The 26,240-nt window shown below is 36.6% G+C and overlaps 1 protein-coding gene across 1 annotated transcript in view; it reads left to right on the top strand.

The window, feature by feature from the left end:
* The first annotated feature begins 397 nt into the window (after positions 1-397).
* The window catches only part of LOC107044726 (synaptotagmin-7), a 188,303-nt gene continuing 162,460 nt past the window's right edge, over positions 398-26,240 (top strand). The window contains exon 1 of the mRNA XM_015266734.1: positions 398-451. The gene's annotated coding sequence lies outside the window, so the exon portion shown is untranslated. The remainder of the gene's footprint in view (positions 452-26,240) is intronic.

Below are 26,240 nucleotides of genomic sequence, written 5' to 3'. Positions count from 1 at the left end.
TCTTTTTGAAAATTTATACTGTTTTATAGTTCTATTGAAATTTCCAGGATTTTGTCATTGAAAATTCAAGATTGTATCGAAAAATCTGTGGAAATAGTAAATTTCAGTTCAATTATTCCGTAAAAATTGATAAAACTCCGGAAAATTCTCAAGTATTTGCAGTTTCATCATTATTCTCCCCCCAAATCAAATTCAAGGTCCTTCTCTCGAAAATTATGAGTCAACCGTCCATGAAAATTTAATTTTTTTTTCCATCACTCACGGCAATTTCAATGAAAATCCCCTCAGATTAATGCAATATAATATCTCAAAATGTACCTGTTTTATTATATTCCAGGTGACTCTCCAGCTTCATTCAAGTGGCCATGTAATGATTTTCCCTGCAAGAAGTTGGCCAACAAAGGTGCCACTCATGCAGGTGTGAATCGCGGCGTTCTCTTCTCTGCTTCTGGTAAGTCACTCTCATACACCGTTCTTCACTGTGCAATAAAAATTTCCAGCGACTTAAAAAATAAGTCCCTACCTACGCGAAGTTTTCCGCTCACTCGAGCAAAATGAACGCTTATTTCCGCTACTCTGACGCGCCGTGTGCAATTTTAAATCCTCGAATGATTTAAATTTGAATGCAGTGGGGATGCAAAATGTCGTTGAGAAATTTCCATCACTTTTTTTCGAGCGGTGGCGGGGGGGGGGGGGAGATGTTGTGAGATACGAAGCAGGAGTTTCCGGTTTTCCTCGACATTTGCGGGGAGTTGGCGCACCAGAGCTCATGCGAATTGTTAGTAGGGCAGTTGACCAGGAATCGATTACCTCATCCTACGGCTCTCGCGGTTCCTCCAAACGTTCACACTTTTTTCGGGGGGAAAACGTATTATTGAGAGAGGAATTTTCAACAGATGATTTTGTGGTATAGGCCGCAGTTTCTTTCGTAACCCTTCGGGGGAATTTCGCAAGCTTCGTGTCAAGCTTGAGCGCAGGCAACCTCCAATATCTTTTTATCACGAGAAAGTCGACGATTTATATTGAGAGTAGAAATGAGGTGAGAAAATTGAGGGATCACGGGCGTTTCGCTTGTGTGGATTATTTCTCGGTTTGAATTTCGACCGATCGAAATGCAGAATATGACGTTTTTGCCGGTAAAATTTATGCAGTCTACAATAAATGCTACGCAGGCGTGACGCAAGCTTGCAATTGCCAAAATAATTGTACAAACAATTGAATGATTGTTTTTAACAATTGGGAGCATCGGGTTAGTTCAAGAAAATTTTGGAATAAAATCATCGAAATATGTCTACTTCACTCCTTCGATAAGTTTTTAATGCAGCACAGCGATTACGGAATCGACTCAGAAAATTTAACTGACGGTATCGTAATTTTTCGCAGGAGTTTCAGATAAAAATTACGGAACGCTCTGGAAAAATTCCGTGACAGTTCCGTAAAATTTCCTACAACCACATTTCGCTCCGGAATTACGGAGAAGTTACGTAATTTTTATTCAATATTTCTCCCCGTGCATTTCTATTAGTTGACATTCATCTAACGGAATAATTAGTGAAATTATAATATGATAAAAATTGCTAACAAGTGCCCCAGAAAATTCACTTGAAAAATTGTTAGCAGTGCAGCTTCATACAAGTGAACCATTACCCCAGCAATTTACTCGTCGTGTACGTTCGATTGAAGTAATTTCATCTGAAAAATTGACCATACAATCCCCGCGTCAAACTCAATTTTCGTTCTTCCCTTCACTACTTGTCCCCCTCTTTTTTTTTTCGTCGTTTGAACTCGCCTCTCTTTGTCCACTCGCCAAATAAACGAAAAGACTCTTCAGCCCTTCTCTGTAGTCTACACAGTTTGTCCTCGCCCGACTGTACAACCCCTGAATCCCTGAAAGGTTCGGAGTGCACGGAGTGGAATGAGGATAGCCTGAAAGAGATCCCGATACTATTTTCCTTTTTTGCCATTAAATTTTTCTCCTTGTCATTCAAATTACGCCGCTCATTGTCAATTCACTGTGTGGCTTTTCCACCGAAATACGTCGTGTTACACTGGCATATTCGATGCAAATGTCGACTCATTCAGTAATTCTCGATGGTTTTGCGGAGTAATCGATACTCGCGCTATTTCTGCTATGAATTTTTCATCAGTTTTCCTTCAGGAATATTTTGCCATTTGTTACCTTCACTGCCGTCCATTTATCTATTCCCCGGATGGAATGATTTCTCACGTGAACCGGGAGAGTAAAAACTTTACGATGGGAATAATGGTGTCTTGGAGAAACTGAAGAGTCGTTTCATAAAATGGTAATATAAAGAGGCCAGTGGGCGAGTGGTTGACGATGGTAAAGTGTAAAATGCAATTCATGTCTATGGCCGAGCTTTTTGCTGAGGAAACTCGTTGGATGAAGTCACATTTCGTTGACAAAATGGTGCCTGTGATGCATTAGTGCTACTTGATGTAAAAGTCTTTGGGGAGATTTCAGGGGAAACGGTTATGGGAGGCGGGGGCAGCATGGGGCTTTTCAAATGTTCACTGTTGCTTTCAAAATCTCGGGGTCTTTCACTGAATTTTACCATTTTACCTCGTTACCTCGTTGGACTGATGCAGAAAGAATAAAATTTCATGCTGAGAAATTGCTGTTTTCATTCATTTTTTTTCTTCAGTTTATGAATTTTCAATTGTAAAATTCCTTGAAATTCAAGTGGACCTGATATTTCAGAAAAAAAATTGCAACACCATATTTTATCATCGAATTCAGGTCCTTTCCCAGGGATTTTCCCTTTAAATTACAGCGGGAGAATGTCTTGTTCTAAGAGGACAATTGCCACTCTTCTCCATCCTCAAACATATTAAAGACCACGTGGAACAGCTTCATTAAAGTAAAATGGATTTTAATACAAAATCAGAGAGCTGTTGACACCAGAGAGGGAAGGAGCATTTCCAACGGAGTAGATTGTTGAGCCAGACACTGCAATGGCCCTCGGGCTGTCTAGAGGTGCTCTGGCGACTCTCGTACTTTCCATGAACGTAAGAGATTAAAATGAAGGTCATAAAGATTACAGAAAAAAGAAAGAAGATTACAGAAAAGGAAATTCGAGAGCTACGGAAATGAGGAGATGTCGGTTCCACTGAAATTTTAGGGAATTTCGTAGTCGGAAATTCAGAAATTGATGAAAAAATCCATAGAAACGGTTCATTTTCGGTTCATCATTATGTGAAAATTGAGATAAATCAGAAAAATTAAGCGTAGTAGTCGCTTAATTTAAAAAAATTGACATTTCGTGTTTCTTCTTTTTAAATTGAATTGAGTGTCAATTAAATTTTAATTCTTTGCTTCCGCGAATCCCTAATAATTTGGAGACAGATTCCTGCGTGTTAGTGACATGTCCCTGAAAATTAAATACTCTTTTTCCAGTGACAGATTAGCGATGAATATCAATGCAAATTTTCTTCTATGTGCCTTCTGATGGATGGAGTCTCTTTTTCATTGTTCAAAGCTAGTTTAACGATTCCCTCTATCGTACGATTGGGAAATGCTTCTTGATAACGTTCAATTCTTCTCGAGGTAAGCCCATTTGTGTAGCGGATGTGGAGTTCACTTAGTCACTGAAGGTAATTCAGCAGCGGGATGAGAAATGGAACAAAAATGGAGATTGAAAATATAAATAATTCTGAGGATTTATTGGGAGAGGAAGTATTGCTGGGTTTTAGGGCGTTTCACCGAGGGGAATAGGCTCCTTTCCCTCCTGCAATTGAAAATCATCATTCGATGACAAACGGCGTCGGGGAATATTCTCCATTTTATTGTTATTCTGCGGCGAATGAGAAAGAAGTGAATTTAATGCGCGACAAAAACATTAAACTATCGTCGACTCAATCTCCGACACCAATTTATCGGACGATCGCACTTGGCAATAGTAGTTTTCCCGCATAGCTCGAGGCGCGTATGCTCCAGTGCCATCAATTACTCCCCAGAGACCGGTGTCCAGTTATTTCCTAATTGCGAGTTTTCTCTGGTTCATACGAAATCTGAGTTCGTAGTCTGAGTCCCTGGTGATTTCTCTGCATTCTGACTTCTACTTGTTCATCTGATATGTATAATTATCTCGTTTTCACTGGAGACTTGCGCGAACTTTAAAGTGATGGGTGAATCGTTGATTTGGGATTTTGTACTGTTAATGCATTACACGATTAGAATTATTCGATATTTTTAATGGGTGACATTTCCACTGACATTTTAGGAAATCTCGGCGTTGAAAATTCACAGATGTCTCATGATTTGATGATAAAGTCAGTGAAAACTGGAAATTTTCATGCAATTAAAAACTTTAAGGATGCGTTTACCGGAATTTTTCTGATTTATGTTCATTTTTACAGAAAATTTGAATTAAAATTTACAAATTTTTCATCTGAAACATTTTTAAAGCTGTACAACTGTTAGGGAATAACCGAAATTTCGTGGATAGTTCAGTGGTAATTGAATTTAATTCAGTTTAGGAAAAAAAACATAATGACTGACTGAAAATTCATTTAAACGATCATTCAATAAAAAAATCCACAAACTGTATTCTAAATTTCAATCAAAAATGACTAATACTGGATTCTCAAATTTTTAATGAACAACAATACATGGAGAGAAATTTTCTAGAAAAATTCTAGTACGAGTACTGGAAAAAATCACAATCCACCGGCTGTGAAATATTCTAGTGTTGTTAAAGTAAAATTTCTTGGTATTTCTAGTAAAATTTCTGGGGATTTCTGTGAAATTTTCACAGAAATACGGGGAAAAATTCACGTTTTCCCCAATAAAATTTCTGTCACTTTCCGCCCCTTTTTCCGTGCTAGCACTAGAATTTTTCTAAAAAATTTCTCTCCGTGTATCAAGTAAATAGTGAAATGTCAGTATCATTTTTGCTTCACTCTATTTCTATCCAATCAAATTCTCCCTGAAACATGAAAATTCATAAGCATTTTCTCGCTAAATTGAATTCAACGTCACTCTCTTCTGAAAATCAATAATTGTTTTCAATAGTATATATGATACACCTCGGTCTGTCTAGAGTATTGAAATGCGAATGTTGTATTTAGATTTTTGTGAAAAAATTTGAAATAGAGAGGATGAAAGTACCGTGAGGGATTTCGGGTCGGGGAAAGGTTGCGGAGGTCGGGTTGCGGAGTTTTTATGGAATATAGCCCATCATATGGATACAAAAGCCTTTTGGGGTGCCGTGGTTTTATCCTGAAATGTTAACGCTCAGTTGAGATTTGCCCGAATTAACTCTGCGGTTTCCGGTTTATAACTCTGAGGGGGAAAACCGCTAATCTTCCACCCTGCCTCATTAAAAAATAGGATGGCATGGAAGATTGACATCTTTGCGGAAAATACTTTCACCTACATAACAGGGAGATTAAATTTGATGAATTATCCACTGTTATTTTTCATGCAATTTTGCTGTGCTGACAAATTGATCGTTCGCATTAGGGTAATTGAGTGGATTGTGAGCATTCCTCATGGGTATTAAATGAATCATAAAAGCTATTTCTGGTTCAAAACTTTTTCATCTCGAATTTCTTGAAAATTTCATTTCTGTTATGCACTGTATTTCTGACAAATTAACGCTTCTGCTCTTTGCGAGGGTTTTTTTCACTTCATTGGATGTGCACGTAAAGGGTGGAATGAATGACAACAGCGAGGCATTGCATGTCTCATGTTGAAGAAAAATCCCACGGGACTGAGTGTCGGATATTGAAGTGCATTTTTATGGAAATTTTTATTGCCTGTTATTTTCAACTCCTCAAGATTCAGGAAGATTTCCTGGAGGCTACGATTCGAACAATTTCGTTATGAATTCATGGGAGAATGGTGGTGGTATTTTGGATTATTCACATTGTTCATGGGCAAGAATTTTTATATTTTCCTTCGACACCCGGAGAAATAACGCACTTGAATCGAATGAAATTTTTCACTCGAAAGTTTTTTATTCATTTCAACATATATTTTTGTTGGAAATTAATAAACTAATCTGAAGTTAATAATTCATTCATTCCAAACAAATCCCCTATTAGAATTGAATTAACAACTGCTAGATTAACATTAAGTTTTGCTAGAAACTTTTTTATTGTCTACAAATAAATTAACTCAACGGAATAAAAGATCTATTATTAAAAATTTTGCTTCACGGGTGAAAATTTTGATTATATGACAGCTACACAGAAATTGAAAGGAAATTCGTCATTAAAAATTCATAACTCGGTAAAAGAATCAGTGGCGGCAGTCATTTCAGTTCAATTATCCAGTCAGAATTAATGAGAATAATGAAAATTCCGCGTAATTTGATTCACCTTGATGGAAATTCCAGTAAGTTGAGGAATTCTTGCTCTTTTTCGTGAAATTCAAATTAATCCTTTTGTCTTAAATCGAATGCAATGCAATTAAATTTTATTTATTATTTTTTCGAAGAGTGTCTCAGGATTTTCACCGTATAATCGATTTTATATTATAAGAAGGAGACCAATAATAATATTCTTTATTGTTCCCTGAAATTATTCGATATCCAGTCCGAAAAATAGCGCAAATTAATAATAATGATAACATCAATAATTGTTATCAATTATTCAATGTCCATTCTCCTGGTTAATATGAATTATATTAGAATAGAGAATTGTATTATATTGGTAATAAGAACAATTCATCCTTCGATCGATCTACCGTCTTGATATGCGTGCGGGGTGCGCATTCGATCTTGTTACCGTGAATTTTGAAACAGTGAACAGTGAATTTTACGTGGCAGGAGGGGATGTTCTCCTGCGTTTCACCATAACGACGAGTTTTCTTCATAAAAAATTCAGGTGACACTCGGAATTTTTTCCGTATAATTTATTCCCACGAGATCACAATGAGAATCCCAGGGGCGAAGCCCACTTCAGCCGAAACAAGCTGAATTCCAGGGTATTTATTGATCCTCTGCTTTAAGCCACCTCCTATGACCATGCCTAAATTCACCAAACGTATTCATACCGCGAGGTTGAACTCATTGTGGCCGAGGCAAACATGCCACACGTTGGCTCTGCGGTGGGAGCATTTCACTTTTTGAAATTACCCCGCAACTTAGTGACTCAAACCCACTGAATTCTTGATATCATGTCTGTCGACTGTGACAATCGTGATACATAAAATATCGATGGAGTACTGAGGATGCGGATTTACATAAGCAGTTTGTGGTATCTCTTGATGACTCGTGCCCATCTTATCGTGTTTGTCAATCACAAATATTTTATATTTGTTTTTAGACCGGAAAACCTGGGGCTTGCCAAGAACTTTCACTCGGTTTTAGTTGGACTCGAAATAATGAATGAATCGTGACGGGGTGCTTTTACCACGGCAATTAGAGCTTGACCCGAATCATTAATATTCGATGAAATTCTTTTTTTCGGGAGGTAGGGAGCCATTGACGGTCTTAGGGAGTGGTGTTGTTTTTTCGGGATAAATGAACGGTGAAAATACCTCATGACCCATTTTTTCATTTCAAATCCAAATTTAGTGACAATCGAATATTAAACAATACAATTAGACGATAATAAGAATCATTGTGGCGTGATTATTTTTACTTGAGTAAATTTTTATTTCTATCTCGAATTTTGTTCATATCTGGATGAAAATCAGTGAATTATTACATCGCAATAAATCTCGTTGTCATCAAAACTAATTTCTTTATCAGAATAAAATTCACTTTTTATTTATTCTTTTTTTATTATTCAATTGCGAATGGCTGATGAATTTCGGGATGGAAATGAAGAAAAAATGAACACCGAAGAAGAAATTTAATAAATTAAATTCTAATCGTTTTATTTACAAGGGAGCCATTCTTATTGTTTGAAAACTTCAACGAAAAAATTCCAAATTATGCCATTGGAAAGACAGAAAAATTCATGTAAAATTGATAAACAAAAAATTGTGCCCCCGGCATTGAAGATAATGAAATAAATTTAAAAATCGAGAATATTTTTCCTTGAATATTCTTAGTTTAAGAGTTGCATTCTTCATCTGTACAATGAAATTCTGAGTTTTCTCATTAGTTATCTTGGAGGAATATCCAAAGGATGCCATCAAGCCCCATCGTGACACATCAGTGCTCGGGTATCACGATGTAAAATCGGGCTCGGTACTTGTAGACGTAGTATCCACTGAAATCTAGTTAACTATAAGAGAGACAAGCCAGTCAGCTCAGAAAGTGACATGATATAGCTCTTTGGTCCTTGGGTTAAAGTAAACGTATATATTGGACTACTTCATCCTGTTGTAATTCCCGTTGAGTCAGCGACTGAATTAGCCGGAAGTTGCTGCGACGCCAAATTATAGCCTCGGGTGCTTACCTGCACTTGGCAGTGTAGGCGTGAAATCTATTGCACAATACAGACAACTTAATTATCATTATCAGCGATGAAAATATTTACATCGGTGAGAGAGGAGAGTATTTTTAATGGAATTCAATGTACGGAGAAAAATTATTTTTGGTAAAAAAATCATTTTTTAAATTTAGTCATCATCAGTTGACTGGTCAGGAATTGGTATCGGAACTTCAGTTTAAAATGCAGTGACTCTGATGAGAATAACAATTTTTTCGTTGAATTTCCAGTGGAAATTCCGTCTCAATCGTTGGAATTTTTCGCCTGATAAAGTTATTAATTAATTGTCGGCAAATTTTCATGGCTTACTCCATTTATTTTCTCGCAATTGGATATAAATATTTATTCACTCTGAATGCTAATTAAATTAGGTATTCATTGAAACTTAGAAAAAGTTTAGGAAATTTCGGTGAATACAAAAATTAAAAATTGAAAATTTAAAATTTTATTGAATTTTCAGGGAAACGGAATTTGATTTCACTCTTTTGCAAATGACTAGTCCACCGTCCATGAATTTTTTTTTTCAACTGTGTACTTGAAACCAGTTGAATTCACTTGAATTCTGCCTGAAACTTGAAATTTCAGAGATTTTTTCCTCAAACTCAACTTTGTACTACTTTTTTCAAAACTACCACTAACCTATCCATAAAATAGGAATTCTTTCCAACACTGAACTAAAGTTTTGATATCAATTTCTGCAAAAAAAAGACGATCTACCATTTTGGGGATAACTGCAAATAGAAATTTCTCTCCGTACATTCTTTTCACCAATGCAAGAATAATATTTCAATTTACTCATAATTTTCCCGCGTCATTGGGGAATGTAGCAGGTAATAATATGAACCACTTATGTATACAAAACACGTAAGACCAGGGGACTAGTTGTTCGCTCTCCCTCGAATGGGTTAAATGCCTCTGGGAGACGCTGAAACCCAGTATAATCGAAACTTGTCTGCCACCGACGAGGTTACCCCATATTATTCTACCCGTGCGAAACTTGATGTTCAATTTTAACTCACCCCTACTGTGTTTCGAAGCTGACTACGGCGATAACGACGAGGGAATATACATTTTAGTCACCTTAGCCTCAACTTTTCCGCCTCAATTGACAATTTTGCTGTCACTCCATTAAATGTGAGTTTAGGGGCCAAGAAGGATACAGTAATTACCCACGTTGTTCCTCGATCTTTCGTTTAATTCACTAAGAATATTCAGAATTATCCTTCGTGAATTACAATGGGGAATTAATTCGTTGGCTGTCACTGAGAAAATTAGTGTCTTGGAGATCACTTTAAGACATTAGAAAGACAAATTTTTTTCACTCTTATTTGTCTAATTCCCTTCATCAATCGAAATTATCAGTGAAAAAACAATTGGCCCTTTTCATTCAATATGACGATGCAATGAGAAAAAAATGAATGAAGTATTTGGAAAAACAAATGAGACATCATCAGTATGAAACTAAAAATTTTTGACTAAGTCTTAATGTCTTAATGTCTTAACTTGAGACGGTAAAAATAACTCAACTTTGGGGACACAAACATCTTAAAAATAATTTAACCTCGACACACAGCTGTTTGCATTTCCTAGAATACAAGCGCACATAAATTTTCATAAAACGAGAATTACAGAATCATAGAACATTCGTTCAAAGAATTTATACAAACGAGACAGAAGATAATTCTTGATACAGAGTCTCTATGCCACTGAATTTATTCCTACAAAGACTCGCGATGCAAATGCAAAGTTGCCTCATGAATTTCAGAGTGAATTACGAAGGAACTGGAATAAAATGTGCAAATGCACGTGAATTAACGCCCGATGCAACGGCTTTATTGGTTCGAGGGGACGCATTCATGCTCCAAGGCTACTCAAGGTCGAAGGGATCATGTACACGATTCCCGGGAAAGAAGTGACATGAGGGTAATTTGTCGCGGAAAGACAGCAGGGGGTCGATTGAATAGTTCACAACGAGCCTGTTGATTACACCAATTCGCCGGATCGACTCGCTAATCCTCCCCCGCATCCTCATCGTATTACCATTTCATATTGAACTAATTCCACCTCCAAATTTTCATGAATCAGACACCGTAGATCCGCACTGTCGCGGTCCCATCAAAAAATTAATTTTAAAAATATATATAACATGGCCGAATTCCATAGATTTTTCAAATTTATAAAGAATATATAAAACATGTATAAAACATATATTTTATATGTTTTTTTAAATTATAAATTGGGCCAATTTCGGAAATTTTCTAATATATTTTTGAAAATGTAAATTTTTCCGTGGGCAGTTGAGAATTTTTGGTAGAAAATACACGGGATATTTCTTGAAAATTTTCATCAAGTAATAGTTCCACTAGAATTCCAATGAATTTTGCCATTTGAAGTTCACAATTTGATGAGAAAATGAGTATAAACTGAAATTTTAAGTCAATTATTTCCCGAAAACTGCTCAAAGATTTGGAACTTCATTGAATGAAATGAAATTATTTTTGACAGTATGAATGGCAAATTTTACTGTTTCGGCCCAAAATTACTCTCACACTAACTAAATTTTCTCAATCCAGGGGAAAAAAATCCCTATTTTCTCGCAAAGACCTTCGAAATGGATTCCACTCCCTGATTACACGACTTGTTTGGTAATTTGTCTCCAACTTTTTTCTCCGTGTAATCGACTGCTCATGAAATATCAATTTATTTTCCAACAGTGATACTCCCACTTGATCAAGAGTGTCATAAAAATTCTGATGAACCCCGGATAAAATGAATAAGTAAGAATTCACGTGTTATCCATAATTCATTCCCCAAATCCAACGTCAAATTTTTCATGCAAAACTTTCACGGGGATTGGAAGAGATCAAAGGCTATTCCCCCAGGAATTCAAGGGAGAGTTGTCTTCACTCTGTAATATCTCCGAGGTATATATTTTCCGAACTACATACTCTAAAAATTTTCGGAGAATTGAAAGAGATCGAGACGCCGTTTTTTTTGGAACTCAAGAAGGAGTTGGGTCCGACGCAATTGCCAATTCTCTCAAAGTACACCTGATATTCGTCCTGTTATCATTCCAGTCGTTCCACCCCGTCAGGTAGTAGCGCCAAGTGATCCAGGTCAACGTCTCCACCGCCGGCAGAGAGAAGAATCCCGAGCGCAGTCTATATGCCAATCGTAATACCTGGAATCCACTTCTCGGAAATCGTATATATCGTCATTACATCGATAGCTTCTCATACATAAGACATAACGAGTCTTATGATATGTACTCGAGTCCTAAGCGGGGCATTAAATTTCCCCGGGAATGAAGAATATAGGACATTGGAGCATTCAACTCACGATTCTCCTCTCGTAAATTTCAGCGCTTACGCCCTCTTCGCACTGGCATTCTTCTTTTACGTCTTATTTTATTTTTTTTTTCTCCCTGATCCACCGTCTTCTTTCTTACATTTTGCGGGCCACACGAGTGTCGTTATACGAGTGCAGGGTAAGCGTTTGAATGCAGATAAGAACGTTAGAACGTTGTAAACATTTCGCGCGAGAATTTTTACAACTTTGGGAAAGAGCAGTCTTCGCGGCAACAGGATTAGTGTTGAGTTCATTATTCTGGATGGATTTGATTATACTTGGGTTATTTGGGGTCATGAATAGCTTTAGTTAAAAACTGTTGGATAAAATGGGAATTTTACGGAGAATTTTGTAGTGATTTTACGTAGTTCCAATTTTCTCTTGCAATTGATAGGTAATTTCCCTGAATTTCCGTGAAGTTTTAATTTCTAATAATTTTTATGGAGTAATGAAGTGACATTGACAGTTTTTCTTGATTGCCTCCAATAAATTGTGAATTTTTAATGAAGCACTAATTGGAATTTCAGTAGAAATGTCACTTGATGAAAATTCCTGAAAGTTGAAATTTCCAACGGAGCGACATTCAATTCGACGGAGAAAGAAAAAAATGACAGAACTTCAAATTTCACTGAAAATTAAGTGGAATTTCCAATTTTTGAGAAGCAGAATGACGAGAATTTCCCAACTTATTTAAATTTTCAATAAAAACTCAAGTACTCATTACCAACAAATGAAAAATTTGCAATTAATTAAAAATTCAAGAACACATTGACTGAAAATTTCGCGATTTTTACCAATTTCCAGGGGATTCTTGACCTAAAATTTACACAATTTACTGTTTTAATTTACTGAATTTTGAATGACGAAATTCCATGGAAATTTCAGTGAAACAAAAATGTGGCATTTTTTTACCGGTGTAGCATATAAAAATTTCATTTAAACATTAATATTACTCAAGTGCAGTAGTATTTGCAGGAAACAATTAATCCCACGTTTATCTGTCACACGTGTGAATTTATATCGCACAATGTCACAAAATTTATCCCCGATTGATCCTCTGAATTATCCGGGTCATTTGCGCTCGCTCTGCGTTTCATGTTCCATATAGCAGACATTATCATCACGTTTGTTCCCACGATGTTTGTGCAGCCGACCGATCGCCCGGTAGCTAATGGAGGACTCGGTCCAACGCAAGATTTTTTGTGCACAATTGTAATTAACAGCTTTAATTTTTTTCCCACTGACGATCCATTAAACTTTTATAACTGGGCATCGGAATTTCTAGCTCACTCTGTGTTTGTACACAGTGAATAATGCTGGTAGTTATGTATAGAAGTCTCTGTGGGCTGAGTTTATCGACTGGCATTAAGTTCCTCCCGCATAATGCGACAGCGTGAGTTTACGTTGGTGGGTACCTTCCAACTTGTGTTCTATTGACACGAACTGTTCATTACGAAATGCATGGGTAACGTCTGGGGAGGAGACCTCTCCAACATTTTCCCTCAGGCACTTGTGATGAAATGCATAAGTACTGTCGTTGAGTTTATATTTGAAAGTTTACTTGCCCCCATTTTGTCTACTTTTGAAAAAAAAATTAGAGATTTCGGGGGTAAATGTCCGTGGGAATAATGAGGAATTTTTTTTCAAGGAGAGTGTTTGCACTCTTACGGAGAAAGAGATATTGCGAAATTTTTTTCTTCTCGCAGTACACACTTTTTCATATTTCGTATTTACTTGTCAGAGACTCAAGTGAGTAGGCCAATTTAACGATTAAATTTTGGTGCAAAATATAAAACAATGTTAATGTCAGTTGAATTATTCTGTGAAAATGGGTAAAATCAGGAAAATTTCAGGGGAAGATTGAAAATTTATGATTTTGGCTCGAAATATTCATGTTTAATTGAGAATTTAAGTGAGTTGTAAAATTTCTGTTTTTGTTCTACTCAGAACTTACGAATTCCTCTGAATTCGCTCTGACATTTGGAATTTTATGACCATTTTTCAATATTGAAACGCTATGTGCAGTCTCGAAGAAAAATTTACACTTCATTTCATAACTAATTTTCCATTAAGGGAGAGAAGTAATGGAATTTCAAATTTTGTGGAGGATACCATGGAATTCCAAATTTTTCTATGAATTTTGGTGTAATAATTGAACTCAATTTAACGGTTTTTATTCATTCCTCCATTGAATTGTCAAATTGTCAATGATTAAATTTTTTTCAATTTAATTTTTAATCGACTTAATTAAATTTTTCATTCTACAAATTTTTCAATAGATTGAATTCAACGCCTCTCCCTTAAAAATTATTATTAGATTGTCCTCTTCGAGAATTACTCCTGAAATTTCCAGCAAAAAATCATGAAACTGATTTTCCTCTTATCTCTCTATTGTTTCTATCGAAAGAATATTTTCTTCGTGACAGTGTCAAATACCATCCCGAATATTCGAATAAAAAACTGTCGACAACTCTTCCCCCCATTTATCATCAAGATTATTGGATTTATGGAGGTGGAGAAGAAACATATCAGTTTCAGGAGGACGAGGCAGGCCCTCTGGAAGTCTCACTCAGCCCCGAGGACTGTCGATTTTATGTAGACGGATGAAATAGTGCGTCTATTTCAGAGGGGCTTATCGACAGGCGAGTGCATCGTCCCGTCGATAACTCGCTTCACCCGTGAGACCTGGCATTATCCCCAGTGTCATTTCCGTAACGCATTTGAGACTCTGTTACGATCGAGGGATTGCACTGCATCGCACTCTCTCATGCATTCATTTTCAGTCTCGTTATTCTGGATTACATGTCATGTTTGTTAGTTGTTAACGATTGTCATGAAGGTGAAACTACCTGGGATGTCTGTGAATACAATTGTAGTTGCTTCGTTTGTTTGTGGAAGAGTTATAAAATTCGTTGGCAAAGTGTTAATGCTATTGTGTCGCAGATGTTGTTCCGCTTTCATCGGAGTCAACATTATCCAATATTTTTGTGTACAAACAGTCTTCAAAATTGCGAGGAGCACCCAGAGAAATGACACATTTGAATAAAAACCTCTTTTGTTACAATTTTTCTATTCATTTCAATGGAAATTTGTTCGTTATATGAAATAATTCTTGAATTTTTTCGCTGGGTAAACCATGATTTATTTTGCAAGTAATAAAGCCTTCATTTGGATCAAAGATACATCCGTTTATATTCGAAAAAGAATTTGTTTAATCCGAATGACGTTATTCAATTTAAATTCACCATTTCTCTGGGGGTAATTACGCAGTATTTCAATCTATTCAAAGTTTTTATCACATTTTTCTGCTTCAACTGGCTTTCCTCACTTTTAATGTCAGACATTAAGCCTTTGAAGTTGTAGCAATTTCTCATTCTTGAGTTAGCGTCGATCGAAATAATCGATTAATGGGGGAAGCAATAAAAAGTTGACCATTAAGGTACGAGCAACTTTGTGTACACATTATTAAGAATGAATATCAAAATTTTTAACGTCGTGACTTTTAACTGAGTTTTAGAACACATTATAGGAGTTTTGATATGTTAAAATTTGATAATGATGACTTAATGACTTCAATTCATTTATTCAGTCTAACGGCCTTTTGAAGAATTCCGTCACCGAAGTGATTGCATAAAGTTTTGACTTTTCAATGATGAAAATCCTAAAAACTTAAGTGGAACTAATGTGTTACATACACGGAGAGAAATTTTTGATAAAAATTATCCTACCGTTCTATAAAAGTGTCTTATGAGCCATCGTTCCCTCATTTCGATCCCGAAATTTAGTAAAAATTAATATATGATGGTCAAATTTTATTCTACGTTAGAGAAATTTTATTCTGATAAAAATAAAAATCACCGTGCCGGTAGAGTAAAAATTACTGTACCGGTAGGGTAAAATTTACCAACAGTTCTAGAATTTTCGGTGTTATCTACATAAAAATTATTGGACTGGAAGGGTAAAATTTATTATGCGTCAGGATAAAATTTCTCTGACGTAGAATAAAATTTGATCATCATTTACTAATTTTTAGTAAAGTTCGGCATAGAACTGAGGAAACGATAACTCATGATGGACTTTTATAGAACGATATAGTAGGATAATTTTTATCAAAAATTTCTCTCCGTGTAATTTCCAAGCATTGTACCGGAAATTTTACTCAAAAACTTTTACCGGCGCACGTCCTTGAGAATATTCTACTGCAAATGCTGTGGTTACTAAAAATATTGAAGAATTTTGTCACCGAAACGTACAAATAAAGTGAAAAAAAAAATGACAGTACTGGTGGAATAGTCACGAGCGCCCTAGTGGAATGAGATTCACCCGAGCGTGCGACTTTTCCGGGGTTCTGATCAAACTCCAGCGCCAATCGTACAAAAGCCGGATGCGAGTGTATTTGCAAACATCGGGAATTCTTCGATCTGTATCTCTAGGAGGTTTCTCTCATTCCTGAAGTGTCACACGGATGCCGTGAAAAGAAAGGCCCGAGACCTCGAGCAAAAGCTGAGAGGAGAAAAAAGATGAAGGGCAGAAATGTGAGCCTTTAATTCTCGTGTTCTCCAATCAATTCCTGAGAATTTCGGGCTCGAGAGGGGCTTGGAGACACCGGTGGGCGGGATTAAAGCGATCCTGATTGAATAATTCGAGAGCCAGAGGATATCCTGGTCCTGGAACACTCGTGTGGCCCAAAGGTAAATCCGATGTTTATCGATTTGCAGAAGGACGTGAGAATTTCCACAAGCAAAATCGAGCGCAGGTCATGTCTCAAATGCGGCTCTGTGTGTGACGTAGATCTAAGTTTAAAGTCGGCGGCCATCGATTCATCATTTTCTCAATGGAAACTGTCGGATTCTGTACGATTAGCTGATGCCACATTTACGGGACGTTACTACAGGGCGATCATCCAATTCCAACGAGTTCCACTCATAATTGTTCAATTAATGAGCATCTAGCGATGCATCATAATTGCAGTCACATTTAATTGCAGTTGGCTCATCCAAAATGTAACATCATTAACCTTTATGAATTGATGAGCGGAGCTAATGTCAAATTGGAAAATCTCGATTTGACATTTGAATAATTATCCCCGAGATGTATTGTCCCCATTAATTTATCATTCATGACTGACTGTAGAGCAATTAAACTGGAATATAAAAAAATGGGATTAAAATCCTAATTCACGGGTTTGTCGTGCACACAACGCGGTGCTGGAACATCCGCTGGAAGTACTGGCATTTTGGTGATAAACGGCTGTAAATTTGTGGCTGTAATTATCTAGTGTTCCAAAAAAAACTTTTTCAGTTTTCACTTTTTCCACGTACTTTTGAGAGTTCTGAATAGGCCGTCGCTTAAATAGTTGGAATCAACGTTCACCCGGCTAAAAAAATCGATTTTGGCGAAAGTCGACTTTCCCTCTGGAAAAACGGAAAATCTGACCCTTTGAAAATCTGAAAAAAAAACGTTTTTCAGTTTTCACTTTTTCCACGTACTTTTGAGAGTTCTGAATAGCCCGTCGCTTAAATAGTTGGATTCAACGTTCACCCGGCTAAAAAATTCGATTTTGGCGAAAGTCGACTTTCCCCCTGGAAAAATCCAAGATTTGACACTTTGGCCCTTATGACCCTTGTGTCAGATCCTGGATTTTTGCAGGGGGAAAGTGGACGTTCGCCAAAATCGAATTTTTTAGTCGGGTCATGTCATCGTGAAGTCAGACGCTGTGTAATCTGGGTTGTGTCATACCGGATAAGGATGGTTATCTTCTTCGAGAGGCACCCCCAGTAAAATTCCCGGGGTTATCCGACACTGCAGTATCCACCTTATGGTCTAACATGCCACCATCCCACATGTTATCTCTACGTAATAACTATGCGAGTTTTCAAACACCTAGAGATTAGCCTTCCAAAAAGTACATGCTCCGTGGGAGTTATAATTTTTTAATAGAATTATGGCTTGAGTGAAAATTGCCGAGCTAATCTGCTATTAATTATTCGCTTTGGACTCAAAGTTCAGGGAAAAGGTGAGGGAGACTGCCATATGCTTTAATAACTTCATTGCAAACAACTTTTGAGACTATTTGGTGTACCAGCATGATCAACAACATGGGGTGAATGAGGGAGATTAATTCGCTTCAGCGATTCCAGGCTCAATTACTTCATTCTTCGGAGAGGAAAAAATGGGGAATTTGCGTCAATTTTTTGTAACTTGATTTACAAAATTATCGAGTTTTTTGATTTTCCTATTTTCAGCAGAGAAAAAATTAAATTTTAAGGAGAGGGAGAGTGAATTCAGTAGCGAAGCGGTAAACCGGTTTAAGTCGATTCTGACTAATGTCCAGTTTTCGACGAATATCTCGGAATCTAACAGAGATAGAAAAATGTTTATCATGACCTTTTTTGTAGAGCCAATTAAGGGTTATAAAAAAGGTCATGAGAAAAAATTTGCGATCTCTCTTAGATTCCAAGATATCCATCAAATACTGACCAAGAGTCAAAATTGACTTAACCCGGTTTACCGCTTCGCTACTGAATTTGATTTGGGGTGAATGAATCATTAAATTTCAAATTTCACTGAAAATTTGATGGACGTCTGGATTTTTCAGGAGCGAGAAGATGATAGTTCCCAAATTTACTTAAATTTTCAATTTAAATCTGAATATTCTGATGAATTTTTCGTATTTTTATTCATTTTCACGGAATAATTGAACTGAAATTCACAGTTTTCAATTATTTTTTCATTCAATTGGGCATTTTTAACGACAAAGCCGCGACAATTTAGCGAAACGCAATAAAAATCTGTGAACACGTGGAAATAGTCATTAAACATTTTCATGACATTTCGGGAAAATTCATTCTCCAACGAATGAAAGAGAAAATGAATGCAAGCATTTCAAAGTTTTCAATTCAACGACACGAATATGTTTTAGGCAAAAACACTTCTCTTTTTCGGATAAACTCTGACCCTCTTTGTGAACCGCGAATAATCTGTGTCCCTGACCCACATAATCCTTTCCGCCCAAATGAAATTTGGATGAATCTGCGCAAGAAGGGCGACTGACTCCAGGGGATAAGGCTAAGAAAGTATGGTTCGAGGCAATGCAAGGGAGAGAATGGGATATCATCCGGAAAAACGTTTATATTTCATCGTCCAGCCACTTCAGGGCTGAATGTAATGGCACTTTGATGATGGTAATTTCAGTCGAATTATAACTTTCGATGAGAAACCTAATTGTTTGTAACTCGTAATTGTTGAGGGACTGTGTTTTATTTTGTAGTGGTTACTCTCTTGGAAGTTTGTTGATTAATAATGTTAGCTTTACACTCTGCCGAAGACCACCGTTGATCCTCTCGAAAGTTCCACGTGGAACTTCCCTAAATCCTGTGGTTCCTCGTGGCGTGTAAAATAATTCACAAGCGATGTATTATATTCTTTGTACGGGCATTCAGAAAAGTGACACATTTGAATCTAATCCAGCTCATTATTTAAAATTTTAAAAATTACATTTGTTGGAAATTAACATTCATGTGTTTATTTGGATGAAAATGTTTTATTCAAATAAATCCATGAACTCACTAATTTCAAATAAATCTCCCCTTATAATTAAATGAAGGATTTCTCTGGTGTGAATAAAAATCAAGTTTAAGTGTAGATAAAACCTTTATTACGAGTTATTTGAATAAATCTATCCGCTGGGTGTAGACTTCTTCTTGAAGATAGGGGAGGATGGGGCAAAACGGCCCCCCTTCAATCGTCAATATTTTCCGATTCAATAATCCGATTGGGATGAGTTAGAGCTCGTTTTGAAGAATGAAAAATTATCTTCAAAATGGAGTTGAAACTGGGAATTTTCACAATGTCATTCACAAGTTATTGACAATTGAAGGGGGGCCGTTTTGCCCCAACCTCCCCTACACCGGCAGTTTGTACATCTTTGAGAGGAATAATCCCATCAATAAAAAAGTATACGTTCTACGTGCACCATTCGAAAATCATTCCTAGAATTAAAAATAGAGAATACTGAAATTTTCAACCACGATTCAGTCACATAGAATTTCCGCATATTTTGTTCCAGAAAAATCTGTTAAATTCGATGAAAATTATTGACAAATTTAAAAATTCAGGCAACTATTATTCTAAAGTTTCAATTCATTGAATGCAATATTTGATTTTCACAATCTGTTTAACAATTCAAATTTCATTACTTAAATTTCAAACAATTTGTACCTGTGTGAAAGGACTTCACATGTGTTGCATTAATTGAGTTGCAGACAATAGAAGAAGTTTCTCCCAAAATTGGATGATTTCCGTGGAGATTATTGTACCAAGGCTGTAAATTCCCCCTGTTGGCAGTAACGACCCATAAATTTCTATAAACTAACAGACGAATAACCTACTTGTCATTTCATCCAGTGAGTAATTCCAATTATGACAACTCTATATTTACCCCATAACCCCAGCATTAATTCCGCCCGTAAAAAAATTATGAGCCCCCCAGAATTCCTCGGAATAGCATTGTAGCCTTTCATTAAACTAATTCGATATGAATACTTGAGGTAAAGCCCAGCCACGTGGCACCCTGCAACTCCTGCACATTTCGTCCGGTCATTATCCCCGCTGCTATATCCTCTGTATTATGCAGTTGAGAATAGGTGGAACATCAGTAGATTTCCGTCTGCAAATGCGATGGTGAAGTGCCCGTAAAACCATTTGGATAATCCACGGTTAACTCGGGGAGGCATCGGATAGCTGTTCAAGTGGTCGAGCACATTCAACAAATTCCAAAGTCTCCCATTAGATTTTATTTGATTACCCTTCGATAGTCAGCGTTCAAACCGAGGATCAAAGTTAAAGTGCAATGGAGGTCAGATTTTTTTCCTCTTTGATTTTCACGTTTTTTTACTGAGAAAAAAGTTTCTGGTTTGCAGAAACTAGTAACAGTCTCCGGATTTCAGTACTTTGCGGTATTGAAATATAGAGATTATAAGTAGGATTCTAGGGAAATTTCTTTTTTTTTACTTCTTCAGTGAAATTTTTCTTTTTTTTTCTGGCGAGAATCAGAGAAAAAAAAAGTTTTAGTTCTCTGTAATTTTTCATGAAATCCAGTACTCGTGGTGGATTGTTAAAAATTCTGAGCTGAAATTTCTGGTGCATTTATTGGAAAGTGTCATGTCATTTTAGTTCCACTGAAATTTCAAGGAATTTCGTCGGGGAAAATTCCGAATTCTGTGGAAAAATCAACGAGAAGTGTAAATTTCCGGTCAATTATTCCCCAAAAATTGATGAAGTTCAATAGAATTCCGTTGCAAATATTCTTGAATCTACAATTAATTGAAAACTCAGCGTAGTTTGGCACTAAATATTCACATTTTCATTGGAAAATTCAAAATAAGTTTGAAATTGCATTGAATTTTCAGTGAAATCTGAAATTCCAGTATCTTTTCCTCCTAAATCGCATTTAATGTCACTCTCCTGAAAAATTGCTAGTCGCCTGTCCATGAAATTTCATTTTTTTCCAACAGCGTCCTTAAATTAAGGCACTTTGGCTTTAGAATCCAGTTTCAACAATCCTGGGGTTCTTAAAATAAAAACTTCTAAATTGTCTTCATTGATTATGCTGTGACAAAACAACCCCTCTACCAATCACAAATTACAGAACTTCCTCCCCTCCTCAATCACGTGCCACAATACTCGAATGCCCCCAGAGGTTCTTATTTTAAGAACTTACCTGTGGGGGTTTTTATTTTCAGTATCATGGCTCTGGATTTTCAGTACCGGAGTGCTGGAAACCAAAAACTTTTTTTTTCTCTGCGTTCACTCTCGCGGATTGCAAATGGGTTCTAACCGCAGTGGCGGTCCGAGTGGTTGGCGCACCGGAGGAGCTCCTGTTACCGGAGGAGGAGGAACCACCCATTGGCAGACATATCGAGTCGCTGGAGAGGTTCGATATGAGATCCACTATGTTCTCAATTCCCTATCCCTCGTTCCTCTTCTGTATTCTCATTCTTTTTCCTTCCGGTTTATATTTCGGCTCCAGCACGTGTGGCTAGTGCACCGTAAAATCACCCATACCACGTACTCCTCCCGCCAATAATAGGATCTTGTCTTACTAGAGACGAGTCGATTGGACTTGCGCCAACCGGTATTGTCAGTGGAATCTTGAGAGAAAACTCGAGGCGAAATCATTTCAACTTCTTGAGGAAATTCCGGGCTTTTATCGTTGTTAACGAGTGTGGCTTGAAATGTTTTTTCAATTTGTATTCATTCAGGAGATAAACACTTGAGCAACACGATTTTCGGGGTTTATCTCACACGGAGAGAAACTTTTGAGTGCAGTTGATTTTTCAATTCTGTGAAGTTGAATTAAATTCAAGTTCAAATTGTTCGTTGAATTTCTTGTTTAGTTTTTCGTATTAGGGGATTCTTGATATTTTAATAATTGAATATTCAGAGGAATTATTGCCTTAATTTTTGCAGTTTCCAGTCATTTTATTTTATTTTTATACTGGGGGGCTTCGCCCCCCCGGAACCCTTGGGACTCTTGTGAACCTTTTTAACCCTCGTGACCCTTATTTTGACAAATGAAAATTTTTCCGTTGTCTTAATTCACAAAATTATTATATAGAGAAATAGCAAGTCTACAATAATAAGAATTATTTGAAATTATTGTAAATTTGAGGAAATCGCAGAAAATGTAAAAATCAAATCGTTCGATGCAAGTTTATTCAATTTTTTCAACAAATTAAATTCGGAGGCTGCGGGATTCTTTGGAGTGCAATTGACACGTTTCATTCCATCATTATTTCTTGATTGTTTTGGCGGCTTCTCCAACTTGATAGGAGCTTCTCCATAATTCGGCGCTCAGAGCTGCTTTCTGAAAGGTCAATTTTCATACCTAATCTTCTCCCAACTCCCCGCACATGACGGGTCTCACCTCATCTCCTTTATGACATTTTTCATGATGCAGGAGAAAAACAAATATCAGGGCGGTCTATCAATCAAGACCCAGTTTGTGGCTCGAGGCGTATAGATACTTGAGGATACTCCGGTCAAGGTCATCCCCGTTTCTTTCACCAGGATGGAAGATATTGGGAAACTGTCAGGCCGGAGTTTGCTGTCCATGAATAGCCGAATTTTCTTGTTACGTACTCACAGCTTTTTTAAATCCAACTATGACGGGTTTTCCCGGATGCATGACAAAAATTCGTAGAAAAACCTAGCGAATTCGCTAGAAGAATTTGTTGGATTTTTTTTTGAAGTTTTTATTATAGTTTGGCCCATGAAAAATCAATAGAGTTCGATTTTTCTATGCAACTTATGCATTGAAATATTTTCCGTAGTCATTTCTCGGCGCAAATTTTATGAGTTTTGTTAGATTTTTGCAGTGGAAGAGAATGAGAAATAGAGAAAGAATGAAAACATTCATTTTAATTAAAAAATTAATAGAAAAAATTGTATGGAGGGATGAAATTCTACTGAATGTTTTTATCAAAGAGTGTCTATCAGACATTTTGAATAAAAAACAGCCAATAACAAATACAACTTTCGATAGAAGTTCAATGGGAGTCAACAATAATTTTCTATCGAATTTGCTAGGTTTTTCCTTTAATTTTTTCGTGCACAACACTGCATACGAAAATTTCATGTAAATTAATAATTGTTGTCGGACATTTTATGATTTATCAGTTGAAACTTCAACAGTGAACTTCTAAAAAATTAGGAATTGGAGAACGAATATTGTTTGGTAATAAACATTTCAAATATTTCATCTTCTTTAGGAAATTATTATTGTTGAATCATCGATTTCGGCAGAATTTTGTTCAACTATTTAAATAAACCTGTGACCCAAATTGAGATAAACTCAAATTTACATTGAAATTTCTCAAAAATGGATTAAAAGGTTTTCAGCCTATGACTTTTTTAACCGGGTCAGACCAATTCCGTGGAAATTATGAGATCGATATGAGCGGCGGTTATCCGCGACGTCGCCGCCGTCTCCCTTCCCTGTGAATATTGTACACTCCTTGATAGGCCAAAAGACCGGTATACGAGCAGTGTAATTAAACCGTCGGTGTGTTACACGCGGAATAATGCGTAGGTGCGTGATACCCCACACTGTCAAGGGTAAATTTAGACGGGAGTCAGGGGAACAATGCGAAATGTCATCAATAAAGTTGCAATTTTCGGATCCATAATGCTATGATAAATCACTGGAAATTGTGATCATGCAAGCGCCTACTGCTCTGAATTTTCAATTTGTTGAAAATTCGAGTGAATGTAATGTTTAATTTCGTTGAAAAAATTATAGAATTTTTTTTAGCAGCAGAAAGACAAAAATTCCTGAAATTACTTGAATCTTCAATGGAAACATGAATATTTAGAAGCAAATGACGCAGAACATTCAGTGAATTGGAAATTCACGAGAATATTTACCTGAATTTTATCGATTTTCATGAAAAAATTGAACTTAGACTTGAAGTTTCCATTGAAATTTTTTGAAATTTTTATCGACTGGAATTTCCACCGAAATTTCAGGAATTCTCGTCAATGAAAAATCCAACATTCCACTAATTTTCAGATCAAATTATTGGAAATCACTGGAAGTCGCAAATTTCAGTTCAATTATTCCGCGAAAATGTGGGAAAATCCCAAAAATATTTCTCAGAACTTTGAGGAGAATACCCGATCAATTTTTAAGCTCAAGTGGTGTTCGAAGGTTAATTTTCCCGTGCGAATTTTGGCCAAAGAATTGCACCGTGAGGTGTAATCGATCTGTCAGTTTCGACGCGGGTCCACTCCACTGAAAGATCTTTTCTTTTTACGTAGTAACTGCCAGAGACAGTTATGAAAAAAATTATCAGTTCACCACGTGACGTGGAATGGTGAAATTCTATCCGGTGAAATTGGGATTGCCACGATGATCGCCGATAAATCGGCAATAAAAATATATTCACAACTGGCTTCGGATATTTCATACACTGCTGAAAAACCCGTGCCAATTTTCTGGCTTTCTCCGTATGTACTCTCTCGGGAAATCTCTCCTGATGCGAAAGAAATAGAGGGGGAAAAATCAGTGAAAGGTTATTTCTCATCTATAAACTCACTCGACACTTCGATTTGGCACCAGGAAAATGGGCCAACATAATATTCCCCGAAACTTTCCAACAGTGTGTGCTTGAACTTAGTTTCAAAGTCCAAACAATTGTTTTTTTTTCGCCTCATGATGGGGGGAAAAAGGTACGAAACTGGAGTCGACGTTGGGTAATAAAACTAATTAATTCGGTTGATTTATTTTCATTCGACGTATTGAAATTTTATTTACCAAGCAATTACACAAATAGGTCGAATTGATTCGGGGATTTGTGTGGCACTTGAAGATAAAGGAGAAACAGGCGGGAGGGGCAGAAGTCTTTGTAAATATTATCGGAGCATTCGTGGAGGTTCGTCGAGGAATTCAGTGTGTGCGGAGGATAAATAGATCGATGACCTCTTCAGGTTCACCTCGGTCTACTCCATCATTTCCGGAACTCGTTCGGACCTCATTAATCGGGGTAAACAGGAGATTTTACTGAATTTTACGATTGACATTTTTCATTTCCGATGGGAATTGATCTCAAAATTTTTCCAGAGATGGGCAAAATCATAATACAGAATTGAAATTGTTTCAGTATATGCAAAATCATTTAACTGCATTGTACAATTTTTCAATTTTTATTAAATTAATTATCAATCAACATTTTCAATTTTTCAAATATTTTATAAATCAGTAATTAAATTCGCTAGAATGATGAGTTTTAGATTAATTGAAAAATCAAATTCAGAAATTTAGAGTCAATCGTTTAATTATAATTGAGAATTGAAAATTATTTTCAAATTTAAATAGAAAATAGTGAACTTTGATTAATCTGCTGTAAACTTCTTTTAAAATTAGTCAGTAGCAAATCAATGACTGATTTATATGGAATGTCCATTTGTGAGCGAATTTGTCAACTCGACGAATCGTTGATTTGTACATTAAAATTGCCTCTACATGTGTAAATACATGTGCCTCTACATGTGTAATTAATCACCTCCGGCAATAATTGAGTTGGACAGCTCAGCTTGCGCTCATTCTTCTTGTTTTGGGTTAAACTCTTCGATAAAAAATGAATAAAAAACTCGACAAATGTTGAGGCATTTTTTTATACACAGAACTAGTGGATTTGCTCATATTCAGAATTCAAATGCACTTATTGCTTGAATTTCAAAAAATTTCCACCAGTATATTATATTTCCTCCCGAATTTCGGAGTTATTCAGAGTATCCAGGGAGAAAAATGACTCGAGAGTCAGAATACGTACAGCTCTCACAACTCCATTTCCCTCCACCGTCCGGCATATCATTACGTGCTCGCCTGCATCCAGTTATCTCATTTAGTCCTCAGTGGCTGTGGAAAAAAGTTGCGCAAAGAACAGCGTAATACGAAAGGGACCAGTGGGCAATATTGGGCGTAG

This window comes from Diachasma alloeum, unplaced genomic scaffold, assembly GCF_001412515.2.
Source record: "Diachasma alloeum isolate Michigan unplaced genomic scaffold, Dall2.0 Dall_scaffold_00782, whole genome shotgun sequence".
NCBI classification, from domain to species: Eukaryota; Metazoa; Arthropoda; class Insecta; order Hymenoptera; family Braconidae; genus Diachasma; species Diachasma alloeum.
Note: the sequence above shows the minus strand (reverse complement) of the source record. Positions and strands in the feature narration are given on the sequence as shown.